Below are 16,065 nucleotides of genomic sequence, written 5' to 3' on the forward strand. Positions count from 1 at the left end.
AGGTTTCAAATTGTTATTCATTCTCAATATTATTAGCCCACTCAAAGACTAAAATGATGAAATCTCTTGGAAATCCTTCAAAACATTGGATTAAGGAAATTGTTCATGGCCTTGTAAATGATAGTGGCCATACTTTTAGCAAATCCAGAATGAAGAGTGTTTTTATTTTCTTTATGTTAGAAATCCGACTCAGCTAAATACATAATCATCCCAGGAGACCTAATTTTTAGCATTGCATTTGCTTAGTTGGTCTTAAAAAGGAAGTGGTTTATGCTCAAACATTGCTAGAATACTTCCCTTTTTAAAAGACATTTGCTGAGAGGCTTTAAAGATTATGACCTGAAGCTTTTACTGGATTTATAACAAAGATTTAAAAATCTTAGAAACAGAAAACCTAGGGAATTCAGTCAGTTAAATGAAAAGGATAAGTGTGAACAGATCCTTGCTTCAAAAGAGATTTCAAACCAGGAGAGACAAAAATCTAAGGGAGCCAGGAATACAATCAGTTCTTCTGTAACTTGACATGTGTTCCTACAAATCACTATGCTGTGCAAAACCACTAAATAAAAACCATAGGGACTTATGGGGAATATGAGGTCAAGGGAACAGCACTAAAAAACTTCATGGATGACAATTTTAAAAAAGAAAGGAATTTAATAAAAATGATAGCATGGTTTATACAGATTAAATAGTTAAGAAATACATAAAACGCTACCATAAATAGTGGCAGTATCCTTGTCCTCCAAAAGTTCCTAGATGGTCACTCTGGTTCCCATGGGGCAGGGGCTGTAGTGATGGAGGAGGTAGGGAGTGGGTGGAGTTTTTTGTGGGCCACATCTCTTTACTGCACCAGAAGAAATACAATAAACATGTCACTTTGTTTTGGAAAAAACAAAACAAAACAAAACCCTGATGTTTTCTTGTGGAAGTGGGCTGTGAAAACTCAGTCCCATGTGGTTACCATAGGTGAAGCTGCCTTTAGGAAAGGTGAATCCTTATTGCAGAAGGTTGGGTCACCATCAACATTGGCTGCCATCAGCAAAATATCCTAAGACTGAAATGAGTCATCCAGCCATCGATAATTCTCAGAGCCCTGGGCAAGTAGCTTGGTATGATGAAAGTCAAAGGGTCTAGGTAGACACCTAGTATCTCTCTCCCATCCTCTCTTTCTTTCCTTTCTGTGCTACTTCTCCATGTCTCTGCTTCTCATTCCTTCAGTGTTATAGCCTCTTTTGCTTCCCCACTCCAACAGATTCCTCCCTATTGTCCCAAGGTCTGATAAACACAGTTGGAAGGGGTGAGAAAAGGCAAAAACAAGAGTTTACTATTTCCCAGAGAATCAAATGCAGACTAGCATCACATCCCTACCAAAACTCATTCATTAAAGATGTACCCTATGCCAAATCTGCCACCCTGGTGTGGCTTTCTGATATTTCTCAAGAACAAAATGGCATAAGCAAATGCAAAATTCTCATTATGATCAAACTATCTCCCAATATATTAATCATATTGGAACAAATTCAGTTTAAAAAGATTATCATAGAACTGAATATGCTACGAAAAAAACAATAGGATGATTATGGGTAGAACTGAAAAGTAATTATAGTTTTTCAAGTTTTCCAGTGTTCTCGCTCTTTTCACTTTGCTTTTCACCTTCATCTGTCAGTCCTTAGTCTTGGTCTTGTAGTATTTTCACTTTTTTGTGACTATTGTCACATATGTGATCAGAGATAAGATTTGAATACAGATCTTTCTGACTTTAAGACCTTTACCTTGACACTCCATAATAACTTGCCTTGAAACAAATGGTTTCATGATTATATTAATAGTCATTTAAGAAAGAATCTTTCCTCCAAGTATATACATTTCAATAATGGATGCTTTAAAAAAAAAAAAAAACAACCTTCCTACTTATAGTAAATAGATCTCAAAGGGTGAAATGACAAGAAATAATGCCGATTTTTATATCTAAATATCTGCCCCAATGGAAGCAGATCCACTTATTTATAATCAAGTTTTAGATATCCATGTTTTCCATGGAATGGAGGAACCAAATTGATACTCTTTCTTCTCTTTTTTATTGCTTCTTTCTCTCCTCACTTTTAATACCACACTACCCAGGCCAATGTCTTCACAATTACCCTTTCTTGTCTGGTGCAGTCCCTTCCTCTGCTCCTACCCAACTTCAGGTACTTTACCTAAGTTTGATCTCCTCAGGTTTTGTAAAGTATATACTATTGGAAATATCACTCTCTCTCTGTCAAAATTTGCCAGTCTCATGTCTCATTCCTTTGAAGGATACAACATTTGCTAAGGGATTGACTAAGTTCTAAATATAAGCCACTGTTAAATATAGTCCATAATATATAAAATGAGATATTTTTAAAAGGAAAAAGATTGTACCATACATGCAACTGAGTATGAGCAACAAAGAAATGTGCCTTCTGTACAGTTTTAATGAACTGTCATCACTTAGTTCCAGTATGTAACTTTGATTGGAAATCATGAAAATCATAGTGGAGAGGTCCAAAGTCTATTTCCAGTGACATTTTTCAGCACGTCTTAGCTATATCTTGAAATCTTCCCATGGTTTATCTTTGGCACCCTCTCACCGACCTTTCTGTATCCCTTTGCCACTTCCTAGTGATTACTTTGTTAATTCCCAGGTTTCTAGGGATCTCTTGCTGATCTCTCATTAACTACAATCTTTTTTTTTTTCTGGTGCTGTGTAAACCTCTAAAAGATCTCTGAACTTCCATATCACTTTTCCCTATGCTTCACCCCCACCCTCCAAAATCTCCCAGTTATGACTCTCCCAATTAAGGTTCCTGTTTTCTTCATCTAGCCTTGGGCACATGATAGTTATTCCAACAAGTCAACAAACACATACTTTCAATATGGTAGACACTGCACTAAGCAATGGGGATACAAAAAAAGTGAAAAGTCAGTCTCTGTCTTCAGAGAGCTTAAAATCTAATGGAAGAAGATAAAATGGAAAGTACATATAAACAAAATCTAATGGAAGAAAACAATATGGAAAGTATGTATGAAAAAGATTACATGTGTGTGTGTGTTTGTGATAAATTAGAGATAATCTCAAAGGGAAAAAACTAAGATAAAGGAGGACAAGAAAAGGCTTCTTGTAGAAAGTAGGATTTTGACTGAGTAGAAATTATCAAAAATGCATTTGTTGTTGAAGTTAAGGCAATAAGTCATCATCTAGTAAGTAGATTTTTCTAAATCCAAGACTTTAGGCAGTTTAGTACCCAGCCCATTATTTAGGATCATCAATTTAGAGCTGGAAGGGAGTCAAGCTCTTTCATTTTACAGATGAAATAAAGTGATAAGTCTAGGATGACAAGACATAATATAAGATTTCAGCCTATAAGATTTATAGAATCACAAACTGATATAGGCTTTAGAACTAGATTAGGCCAGCAAGGTTAAATAATGCATCCCAAATCACCTGGATATCATAGAGTTGGGATGTGAAACCAGAATCATAGAATCACACAATTTTACAATTGGTAGGGACCCTAGAGATTATCTAGCACATCCCAGATTCTCTGATTCCAAATCTTATTTTCTTACAATAGAAACACACACACACACACACACACACACACACACACACACACACACACACACAGAAAAAACAGAGATAGAGAGTGAGGCAAAGGGACAAAGAATGACAGACAGAGATGGGGGCGGGGGAGGAAGGAAGGGAGGGAAAGTGCAAGGGAAGAGAGAGAGAGAGAAAGAGAGGGGGCGGAGGAGGGAGAGAAAGGGAGGAAGGGAGGGAACAAGAGAGAGGGGGAAGGAAGGGAGGAAGAGAGAGGGAACAAGGAGGAGAGAGAAAAAAAGAGGGAGGGCGGGGGAGAGAAGATGAGGGAGTGAGGAAGGGGGGAGAGAGAGAAGAAGGGAGGAAAGGGAGGGGGAAAGAAAGAAGGGCAGAGGAGGGAGGGAGATGGAGATGAAAATAGACACAAAGAGATAGAGAAAGAGAGACAGAGACAGACAGAGAGACAGAGAAAGAGAGGAGACAGTTTTGACCCAGCAGTATAATAGAACAGACCTGTACAGAGTTCTGGGTTCTCTTTGGTTTCAAATGATGCCCACAGGCAATCCAAGAAATTAAGAGAAGCTGCTATTCTTCTTATGGTAATAGCTGCTGAACAACTGCTTCTACAACTCAATTATCCTGTTATCTTGTTATGGTAATAATACTATTTATTATTTTTATACATGGAGTAAACCTCCAACTTAGGTAGAAAATATTTGGAAGCTTGGAAGACAAAATCTGCCAAGTTTTTTTTTTTCTTATTTAAAAAAAGATAATTTGAACTTAGACATCTTTTCTCTTAGACACATGCTTTTTTTCATGAAAACCAGGACAGAGAAATGTGGTGCCCTTAAATCTCAGTTTAGAGACTACACAGAAGACACAGATTGTAACAATCACCAGCAAATTAGACTCTATACCACCAAGCAAGAAAAAAAGAAAAGGAAATTGGAGAGGACGGGGAAGGAAAAGTCAATTTGTGAACCAAAATGTGTATTATGTTTTCAAAGGAATAGCAAGGGTTGAAAAAAATTGCTATTATGGTAGAACACAATGCTGTGACCTTCTAGGCCAGCTTCAGACAGCTGCAGCTGCTGACTTTTTATCAGGCAGACCTATTCAGGGCACAGCTTTCTCCTCAACCAGATGTTGAAGCTCATTATTTGTGTCAGGCCTAAATTTATTTGAGGTCCATACAAACAGAATATTTTCTCACTTCAAAAACAAACAGGATTCTTTGAAAATTATTTTAGGCACCTCCATTTCAGATACTGAGGATACAGAAGAGTTTTCTCCCAGTGTATTTGAGTCACATGTTCTTTGCAGAGCACAGTAGTTACTGGTTTTTTTTTTTTTTTTTTTTTTTTTTTTTTTACTTTGTACTCCAGTTTTTTTCTTTATTTAGACCTGTAAAGGTTGGGAGATGAAGACGTAATGCTGTTGTGGTCAAAGTCAGCATTGTAATCACAGAATGTTAGACCTAGAAGGCATTTGAGAGGTCATGAAGCACAATCCCATTAAAAATTTGGTTGAAAAACTGAGGCCTGAAGAGGGGAAGTAGTATCATCAAGGTTATATGGCAAGTTAGTGGCAGAAACGGGACTTTGACTCAGGTTTCCTTCCCTTCCGTTTGGTATTCTTTCCTCTTGAACCTTCCTTTTCTAATGAATTGATCAAAAGATCACTAAAATTAGAATCAGAAAAGAATTTAGATATATACTTGTCTAGCTCTTTATTTTACAGATCAGGAAATTGAGTCCTAATGGAGTTGAGATATCTAAGTTCATACAATTTTTAATGGGATTTGAATTCAGATTGTCTATCTCCAAATTCAGGATGGTTTCTCTTAGAAGATGTGGTTTACATAGTTTAATGGGAATGTTCTGAGAGATAAGGAACATAAATAACTATAGATTTGACAGGGGTGGCACATAGTGTACTAGGATTGAATTCAGGATGATTTATCTGTGTGACCTTGAGCAAGTCACTTAACCCTGTTTTACTCAGTTCTTCATCTGTAAAATGTCTGGAGAAGGAAATTGCAAACCACTCCAATATTTCTGCCAAGAAAACCCCCAAATGGTCACTAAGAGTTGGACATAACTGAAAAAAATATATACAAAGATCAATTTGTTAAACATATCAGCAAAGAGGTACCTAAACATTAGATATGGTGCTGCAGCAGAGAAACAAAGATTAAGACAGAGAATTTGCCTCCTATGGCAGTAGCTAAACCACATACACAGATAACTGTAATAAGAAGATATGCTCATGGAATACAGATTTAGATCTGCAAGAGACCTTAGTGGTTGTTCAGTGAGTCTAAACTCTGAAGCTTAAATTCAAGTTTGGTGAATCTATAGCAAGTTGCTAAGACAAGATTAAAATCCTATTTCCCTGACTCCCAGTGTAGTTTTTCCACATCAGAGTCCCATTAATCTTTAAAATATCTTTTCAGATAAAATATCTGTTGACAAAGAGATAACTTGGCTCAAAATTCACTTGTAATAGTGTAATAATGGATGAACAAGAAGCCTTTTGGCATCATGATATCCTTCCCTTCCATTCCCTTCTCCCCTCTCCCTCCAGTATGGTTAATGTTGTCTTGAGTTTTCTCTGACCATTTGAGAAATTTTATGTCTTGGCCTTAGGCATCCAGAAAAATAATGAAAATCAGAAAATGTGAAGTTCTTGTTCTTCTTTAAAATAATATAAGTTCTCCTGGGGGAGAGCAGGTTTCTCGAGGAGGTTTTCTGGAGGCAGCCTTAGTATCAGTTCAGATCAATAATCACCCCAAATGCAGCCAGGTGATAAAAGTTCAGATCTTTTATTGTCTCCAATATAGCCCGGTTAGCTTAGAGGCCTATCTCTCTGCTTGGTTCTAAGAGCTCCCTCCGAATGTCTCCAAATCCAAAGGTTTGTCCTTCAGCCCAGCCAGCCAAGTGGAAAATGGAATGGATCTCTCTTTCCTCAGAAAGAGGGCTTCTGGCTCTCAATCTCCCAGAGTGCTCTGTGTCTGTCTCAGGGTGCTCCTCTCAATCTGATTCAGCTCCACTCTCTTTTTTTTTTTTTTTTTTTTTTTATTTTATTTTTTTTAATAATAAATTTTATTTTATTTAATAATAACTTCGCATTGACAGAATCCATGCCAGGATAATTTCTACACGACATTATCCCTTGCAATCACTTATGTTTCGTTTTTTCCCCTCCCTCCCTCCTCCCCCCCCCCAGGATGGCAAGCAGTCCTATATATGCTAAACATGTTGCAGTATATCCTAGATACAATACATATTTGCAGAACCAAACAGTTCTCTTGTTGCACAGGGAGAATTGGATTCAGAAGGTAAAAATAACTCGGGAAGAAAATCAAAATTGCAAATAGTTCACATTCATTTCCCAGTATTCCTTCTTTGGGTGTAGCTGTTTCTGTCCATCATTTCTCCAATGAAACTCAGTTAAGTCTCTTTGTCAGAGAAATCCACTTCCATCAGAATACATCCTCATACAATATCGTTGTCGAAGTGTATAATGATCTCCTGGTTCTGCTCATCTCACTTAGCATCAGTCCATGTAGGTCTCTCCAAGCCTCTCTGTATTCATCCTGCTGGTCATTCCTTACAGAGCAATAATATTCCATAACGTTCATATACCACAATTTACCCAGCCATTCTCCAATTGATGGGCATCCATTCATTTTCCAGTTTCTAGCCACTACAAACAGGGCTGCTACAAACATTTTGGCACATACAGGTCCCCTTCCCTTTTTTAGTATCTCTTTGGGGTATAAGCCCAATAGAAACACTGTTGGATCAAAGGGTATGCACAGTTTGATAACTTTTTGGGCATAATTCCAGATCGCTCTCCAGAATGGCTGGATTCGTTCACAACTCCACCAACAATGCATCAATGTCCCCGTTTTCCCGCATCCCCTCCAACATTCATCATTGTTTTTTCCTGTCATCTTAGCCAATCTGACAGGAGTGTAGTGATATCTCAGAGTTGTCTTAATTTGCATTTCTCTGATCAATAGTGATTTGGAACACTCTTTCATGTGAGTGGTAATAGTTTCAATTTCTTCATCTGAAAATTGTCTGTTCATATCCTTTGACCATTTATCAATTGGAGAATGTCAGCTCCACTCTCAATCTAAATTCAGCTGAACTCTCACCGGAAGTAACTAATTAACCCGAAGCTAAGTGCCTCTTTATATATATGATATCCCAAAGGTTGACTCCTCTTTCTGGAGGCACACCTAAGGGAAGTGTGAATTCACAAAATTACAAAGTTTGCTTTGTGAATCTCCCATACTTGTGAACTCCAATGAGTACTGGTGTGAACACAAGCATTGTATCAACTAGTTCTACTTAGTACCTTGTTTCAGGTTCTGGCCCAAAACATCTTGTAAGATCAGATCAATAATTTATTAACTCTAATGAGTTAGCAGTTTGTAAAGATTCCAACAAGAAAAGTGAATGGAAATGGACATGTGCTATTCCTTATCCTTCCTCAAAAAGCAGGGTGCTAACTATGAAGTGGACATAGTATCTGCACTATGATATAAAGAGGAAGTAAACATCATTCAGTACGGTTCATTCAGCTAGGAACAATAGCTTGGGATTCTTATTTTGAGACAAAGAAGACATAAGTCCTTTATAACTCTGTGAGGATCTTGTGTGGGGGAGTCAGGTGAGACCCTGGAATTGATGAATAAAAGAAACATGTATGTTGACAATCTGAAATGTATTCACTCTGGCTGTCATTCTTTGATATAATATTTCTTGATAAAAAGAATAGCAGAAGACAGTAACAGGGTCATTGAATGCTGTTTCTACCCCAATATTCATAAAGAAAATGTCCATTCTGTCTCTATTTTTCTCATATACTACATATAGGCTATATATACTATATACTATATACAACATATATATATAGATAGATAGATAGATAGATAGATAGATAGGCTAAACAACACCTCTCTCCCCTTCTCTTTGCCTTCCTCTTCAAATAATGAAGTATACAATTAGAACCAGTTAGGATTGAACCTTTAGGCATTATTATTAATTATAATAGAAAATATGACAATTTTGAAGAACAGGAAAATCTAAGAATTCCAAAAAGATTAGAGAACAAGAGGGAAGAAGAGGAAAATTTCACTGTCATGGTTTTCAGCAAACTGGAACATCCATAGTTTCCCTTGTCTCTATCCTAGCAAGTATCTGCAAAGTTTATGCCTTAAGTATTAATATTAACAGTTACTGTAGCTCCAGGGGATGCTCTTCCCATCATTCTAGCTCCTTTTTAAAATCAATTTCTCTGTAACTTCTTCCACTTCTATAACTGCAGAGTTATATCCTATTGATGATAGCCTCTCTAACTTAAGAGGAAAAAAAACTTTCCATTTATTTGGCTATTCAACACCAAGAAATTCTCATTTCAGAATAAAGAAAACTTTTCTCTGCCTCCTAAAAACTAATATTCCTAGGCAAAGGGACAATTTGGTTGGTCATGTGAGAAAGTAGAAGGTAAATCAAAAAAGAGAAACTACTCCTCTGAATGAATTCACAATGAGTCATAATATTATCCATAAGGATATTTTATTATAAGCACTGCAAAAGTAGAGGAAACATCTCCAATTCCTTCTAACAGCTAGTTCCCTGCAAAAAAAGTTTTTGCAGCAATAGAATACCCTCAAAGTATTGAAAGCTCATCAAACACACTTGAAAGTTTTTAGTGATGTGCATTTACACAATAAATATTTCTCCTACGCTGAGGGTGAATGAAGGCTAAATATGGAAGCATGAAAAACACACTCCTTTGGGCTGTTATTTATTATGTACTGCTCCTTTTATTGTGTGTAGAAAGATAAGTAGGGAAAGGAGAGAGAGTAAAAAGACTCAGGTAAGACCTTATCATGGTAGAGGAAGTCCAGATAACATGTTAACTGTAGGGAAATATTTCATATCTCCATTTCTTTGAATCCTGTTTTTTCCCTCAAAATTCACCTCCCAGTGTTAGCTTCTATGTGAAATATTTCTTGATTTTTGCCCTCTTGAACTGTTAGTGATTTTCTTTCCCAAGTGACATGGTATTTATTTTGTATATATTTTGTATCTTTTTTTCTTCAGTTATTTTATGTGAGACCAACTATTTGTGGGTTTTCTTGGCAAATATGCTGGAGTGATGGGCCATTTTCTTCTCTGGCTCATTTTAGAGAAGAGGAAACTGAGCCAAAGAAGATTAAGTGACTTGTCTGGAATCACAATCTGATGTGTATGTGAAGCAGGATTTGAATTCAGATTTCCAGATTCTAGGCCTAGCATTCTATCTACTGTACCACCTTGTTGCCCATTCTCTATATATCTATATCTATACCCATATTTATATATCTATATGCTGTTTTGTTGTTAGAATGTAAGCTCCTTGAATGCAGGGATTATTTTACTTTTGATTTTGTATGTCCAGTGCTTGATTTGTATGTCCACTTATTAAATGCCCATTATCTACCAGGTACTATGATGAGCATCGAGTACATAAAGACAGGCAAAAAAACCGTCCCTGCTCTCAAAGAGCATGAAAACAGTGATGTACAAATAAACCAGAAGTAATAAAGATAAAATATTATCATTAAGAGATAGTGGAGAATACTTGTTATAGAAAATAAGATGTTAGTTGGTTTGAAGGAAAGTTGGGAAGCAAGGAAGTATAAATGAAGAGGGAGAGAATTTCAGGCAGTATGGAAGCCTGTGAAAATGTCCAAAATCAGGGGATGTCATCTTAGCTTTGTGAATGGAACAATAAGGAGGTTGGTGTCATTAAATTACAGAGTACATGGGCAGGGGAAAGATGAGCAAGGGGTAAGAAGACTGGACCAATAAGATGGGGTAGGGTTATGAAAGGCTTTGAAGACCAAAAAGAAGATTTTATGTTTGATCCTGGAATTGCCAAGGAGCCACTGGAGCTTTTAAACACCAGATGGAGGTTCTAGGGAGCTCTGGGATTTATTGTGTGTGTGTATGTGAGAGAGAGAGAGAGAGAGAGAGAGAGAGAGAGAGAAGGGAAGGGACGGAGGAAGGATTAGACTTGCAAAAAATGAAAAATGTAGAATAAAATCAAGAGGGATTTGAAGTAAGGAGACCAAATAGCAGATCATTGCAATAGTCCAGGCATGAGATAATAATGTACTGCATCAGGATGGTGGCCATGTTAGAAGGGATAAAAAGACATACAGGAAGATGTTAGGAATATAGAATCAACTTGGCAACAAATTGGATATGGCACGGGTGGGGTCGGAGATTGGGGTAAAAGAGAATAAAGAAGTTAGAATGACATCTAGATTGGAAACCTGGATTTCTGGGAGGATGGTGATACATGTGATCGTAATAGGGAAGTTGGGAAGAGGAAAGCTTTGAGGGAATAGATAATGAGTTTAGTTTGGATCATGCCGAGTGTAAGGTATCCCTAGAACATCCAGTTCAAGCTGTTCAATGGGATATTGGAGATGGAGGTTAGGAACTCAATATCTGACATATAGTAAGAGCTTAATTCTTGTCCTGGTGGAAGATTGCCTTGTCATGGTGAATTTTGCATAGCGGAATGAAACTATGAGCTATGCCGGGCAGGGCTACTCAAGTTAGGTAACATTAGAGAGTTCTGAAAAAAGGGGACCACAGGAGAAAGAAATGGCAAAGCATTCCAGTATGTTTGCCAAGACAACCCCATGGACAGATAGTAGGGTCTACTTTGCTATGGTCTATGGGGTTACAAAAAATCAGACATGACTGAAAGACTGAGAAAAACAAAGATCTTAATAAAGGCTTATTGGATTAAGTGCAGAAATAGATGAAATCATGGATAATTAAAATATTAAAATTTTGGATTGTATATACTACAAAGACTAGACAAGTTTCTGGAAGATGTTATTTAAAATGATTATAGAAGTATTAAAGTGTTCTCTTTATCCAGAGCTTTGATACTTGTGTGACCTAGAGGGATGTACATTATTACTTCCCAACTGTTAACACTGAGGTGCTAGTAAGGAGAGAAGTAATACCAGTATAAGCTTTGGTACTTTCACTCCTATGTCAAAGAGCTCTTCCTAATTATAAATAATTTTTATCTCATTTAGACACAAGATATCCTAGAGGACAAGGAAATATATTTTCTACTTATTCTGTGAAATTTTACATTATCAGTGCTCATTTAGTTTAGATGGAGCTGGAGTTAGCTGACTAAGTTTTCTGCTAGCTTTGCAAAAATGCAAAGAAGAATAAGATATCTTTATGAATTCTTTCCTTTTTCCTGAGTCTTCCTGCTTCTAACCTCTTTACCTATTTTGAAATCTCTCCCCTTAAAGGTTACAGTGCTTTCCTACTGCCTAGAATCTTGACTGCAGTGCCATATTCTTATTTACCTATTCCAGGGAACACTTTGATCTTTCCCTTTTCAAAACTCGGGTCACTGACCTCCCATTACTTTTGGTACAAAAACTTTGCTATAACTAATTAACCTGATTAAATAAAACATGCTAGTGTGTAAGGACTGATATTTTAATGGGAGCTACTCCTTCTTTCCTTGTTGAAACAATATATGCCTGTGTCAGGAGCACATGGCAGGAAATGATTTTTGCATACATTGTGGCAAAAATAAAAAATAAAAAACAGAGCAAACAAATAACAACAACAACCAAAAAACCCTCAACTGTTGACTGTTTATGAGTCTTAGGTAAGTTAATGAGCTGATACAATATTCCCAAGAAAACAGAATTGACTAAGGTATCTGGCACAATGACTGTGAATACTAAAATAAGAGTAACAAACAACTCAACATGGCTTGATGGTTAACAGGTTCAGTTTCCTCTCAAAAGATCATATTAATTTGTATCCCCCTATATATCCATAGATATCTCTCTATATTTGTATCCCTCTATCTTTCTATCTATCCATATCTCAACATTTCTTTTCTACTCTCTCAAGCTATTGACTGATAGATTTCTCCTTGAACATGTTTACCTATCTTTGCTCATACAATTATCTTCTATATTTGCATGTCAACTTGAAATGTTGTTTCTCCTTACATATTTGAATTCTCCCCAAATTTCAAAGCCAAGCTGATTATTGGGGGAGGAGGTAGGGAGAGAAATTCAAGCTTTTCTTTAAAGCCTTTCCTAGTGGTTAGCTGTAAAGTAGTCTTTCCTCATGTATTCTATACCATTTATTTGACATTTACATACTTCAGGATTAAGGCTTCAATGACATAGTGATAGAAAGATCATTTCAGATCAAGACCACTAAATTTTAAAGCTTACCTCTGACTCATACTGACTATATAACTCAGAGGAAGTAACTTAATCTCACAGTGCTACAGACAATTCTATAAACCTAGAATTTGCTAACCCACACGGGTAGAAGAGGTGTCCATTACCAGGAATTCCCTATATTACTTAAATCTTAAATATTTCTTAAACTTTTTCCACTTATGGCTTCTTTGTGCCTGAGAAATTTTTGCATGACCCCAGGCACATAAATATATAAAATGTGTATACAACTCAAACATTTACTGATAACAAATCATAATTTTTGATCCCATATGGAGTCACAAACCACAGTTTAAGAAGTTGGGTTTTAAAACATAGGTTCAGTTCCTGTACTGGCCTTTCATTTTTTGTCAATCACCTTTGTTCTGTCACGTCAGACTAATTTCAAAAGGGCAAGGAACATGCATTTTGACTTAATTTTCTGCATTGTTTTCTACATAGTAGAAAGTCACCAATATTTTTAGTTTATTTTTCTGAACTCTTTGGTTCTAAAATTTCATTTCTTTTGTGTAGAACTGGAGAAAGAGGCACATGGGAGATGTATTTTCTAAACTTTTCCTTCTAGTTATAATACCATTTCTCTCTCCACTTAACCATGATAGATAGCAGTTGTGTTGAATGAATTCCATGCTGTGGGAGTTATTGGGCTCAACCAAAGTCAGGCTATTGTTCTTTCTTTGGAGGAAAAGGGAGGGGGATCAGGAAGGAGAGATCCAATTAGGTTGTGTTTGAAACAGGTCAAAGAGAAGAGAATCTTATATTGGGTAGTAGCCTTAGAGAATAGTTCATTTTCCCACTTGTATAGAAACACTTTCTACAAGATCCTTGAAATTTCCAGTTTTTGTCTGCATGCTTCAAATGACAGAAGTTCTTGGCCACTGGAAATCTTTCATTCTGTCTAGTGAAGTTCACTTATTAGAAAGAATTTTCTAACAATGAATCAGAATCTGTCTCCCTCTTACTTTCAGTGATTAGTCTTTTTTTCTGCTCTTTGGAATTGTAAAGAAGAAAATCCATCCTCAACAACATAGGACTTCATATATTTGAAAACATCTATTAAAACTGCATTCTCCTCCTTTCTTGAGCCCTTCTCCTTTACCCTCCCCCTTCCCACTCCTATCTTCTTTTATTTGGGAAGAAGTGCTTGATACATAGAGTTAGGAAGAGAATATAACAATTATATCAAGGAGGTGAAGACCCAATATGAATTGATGCCACAAGTGCTAAAGATAACAAACAAATTTTCTTAAGAGGAAGATCAAAGTGGGCCTAGGAACAAAGAGATAGCAACAAACACTAATTCTAAAACAAGAGGACTTGAGCTCAAATCCTGTCATTTACTTTCTTACGTGATTACAAATAAATATACTTTTTCTCTCTGGACTTCAGATTTCTCTTTTGTAAAATGAAGCAGCAGAACTAGGTGGATTCTGAAGCCCTTTCCAGTTCTAAATCTGTATTCCTATGACCTGCCTTGATTAGATGGAAAGATGATCATAGGGAGGAGGCAGAACTACTCAATTCCACACATATTTCTGTTGATACGATCTAAGACTGCCTCAGCTTTATTTGGCTAACATATGACATGGCAGAGGCTGAAGTCCAGAAAAACCCTTAGGATTTTATTTTCTTTAGGAAAAAAAAAACTTCTGAATTTAACTTCTATGACTTTTTCACATGAACTACGTTCTAACCACATTTCTCCCACAGCCCAGAATGAGTTAGAAGATGGTAAAAGGATATTGAACTACCTTCAATCATTTATTGTTATCTGGTTTGGAGAACTGAAAGAACTGTTTTCTAAATTTCAGAAGGCAAGGACTTATGGGATATGATTACTGAATCAATCTTTTATGATATTTCATTAGTGAGATAGGTGCCATATAAGTCTAGAAAAACAGACATTTTCTCAGTTTCTAGAAAAAAAGAAAGTGAAGAGTCTAAATTATAAAGTAAAAAATTTACTATAAACCTTTCTAAACCAAGAGTTCATATCTTTGTGTCACTTGTACCATGGGCCCTTAATGGAATGATGACACTTGTAAAAAGATCTATTTGTGATTTGCCACCTCTGGATTCTGAATTAGTTTTATTCACTTGCTCCTTAATCCCAAAATCACTCTTAGACAATCATAGCATCTCATGCTGCCTAGTGAGCTTTTGGAATATCCTGTTATTATCAAAGGAATAATCACTTAACTAACAGTAGCTTTCCTTCTTGTGATAAGATAATAAAGAAAAGTTTATCAGATATAATAAAAACTTTTTTCATCACTTGAAAAACAGAATCCAACACTACTCTGAATATATACAAAGACAAACCCTACCCACTGAAAGCAAATCTTTAAGATACCAGCAAAGAAGCTCTTTCTATACCCAGTTTTTATATATTCTTTCTGAAGGAGTTCCTTCAGTGGAGAGGATTCCTATATTTTTGTAAGTGCTGTTGGCAGAAGTGGCTTCCTTCTCAAATCTTACATTTTGACATACTACCTTTCTAATTGTGGTAGCAAAAGTCAATCTAGAAGAAGATCTCTCCTGAAGTGGACCAAAACTCTGACCTTATTTTAAAAGATTTTTAAAATCAATTATTTGAATAAACATATTCATAGCCTGTTATTGAATTTAGGGATTAAGAAGAGCCTTAAAGACTTCAACAGATCAGAACCTTGGGATGAAGCTAAAATATTTTGCATTTGAAATAAAAAAGTTGGGAAGAAATTCATGTGAAAAAGTCCTGAGTTAAGTTCAAGTGTTTTTTCTTAAGAAAACAAAATCCTGAGGATTTTAATGTACTTCAGTCTCTGTCATATCATATGTTAGCCAAATAAAGCTGAGGCAGTCTTAGATTGTGTCAATAGAAGTAGGTGTGCAGATTATGAGAGGTAAAAGTCCTGCATAGTTTGCACTTGCTAGGCCATATTTGGAATATCAGCTTTGGTTCCAAGTTCTGCCTTTTAGGAATGACATTGACATTGGTAGATGGTGTGATGCAAGGTAAAGAATGATGACTCTTAGTCTTCCTTTAATTAATGCCACTAGCATGACCTCAGAAAAGTAATAACCTCCCTGAATCTCAGTTTCCTTATCTATAAAATGAAGAGTTTGGACTCAATGATCTCTGAGGCTCCTTTCAACTCTAAATCAATAACAAGCTAGGACATATAGATGAGGGAGACCAGCATGGTAG

The sequence above is a fragment of the Antechinus flavipes genome, chromosome 5 (genome assembly GCF_016432865.1).
Source record: "Antechinus flavipes isolate AdamAnt ecotype Samford, QLD, Australia chromosome 5, AdamAnt_v2, whole genome shotgun sequence".
Classification (NCBI taxonomy): Eukaryota; Metazoa; Chordata; class Mammalia; order Dasyuromorphia; family Dasyuridae; genus Antechinus; species Antechinus flavipes.